The sequence below is a fragment of the Pholcus phalangioides genome, unplaced genomic scaffold (assembly GCF_987345545.1).
Source record: "Pholcus phalangioides strain wild (caught in Gottingen) unplaced genomic scaffold, Ppha-v1.0 ptg000018l_1, whole genome shotgun sequence".
Classification (NCBI taxonomy): Eukaryota; Metazoa; Arthropoda; class Arachnida; order Araneae; family Pholcidae; genus Pholcus; species Pholcus phalangioides.
The window spans coordinates 11,654,314-11,654,691 of record NW_028301611.1 but is presented as its reverse complement, the minus strand read 5'-3'; positions in this window follow the sequence as shown (position 1 = coordinate 11,654,691).

Sequence of the window (378 nt, the reverse complement as noted above, 5' to 3'; positions counted from 1 at the left end):
TTTTGATAAGAAGCAAGGCTCTTGGATGAGAATAAGGGGCTGTGAATAAGACAAGCATGCCCCCCCCCCACATAAGTGGGGCCGACAGGGCTTTAGCCTAGGGGCTCGCTGCTTTTTTCTGCTTTTTTTTTCACTCCTTAAATTCACTATAAAATGTTTGGTATGGGGGGCCCCCCACTAAAAGATCCCAGCCTAGGGGACATGCTGAATGATATAGGGCCATGAAGACACGGGAAGGAAAATATGATTCAAAGGGGACCATGGGCTGGAAAAGGTTGAGAAACATTGTTCTACGCTATTACACGTGCATTACCTCAACACACAAGAGACGAGGAAATAACACGAGAAAATGGAGTGAATATACGCGAATTGCGTTCA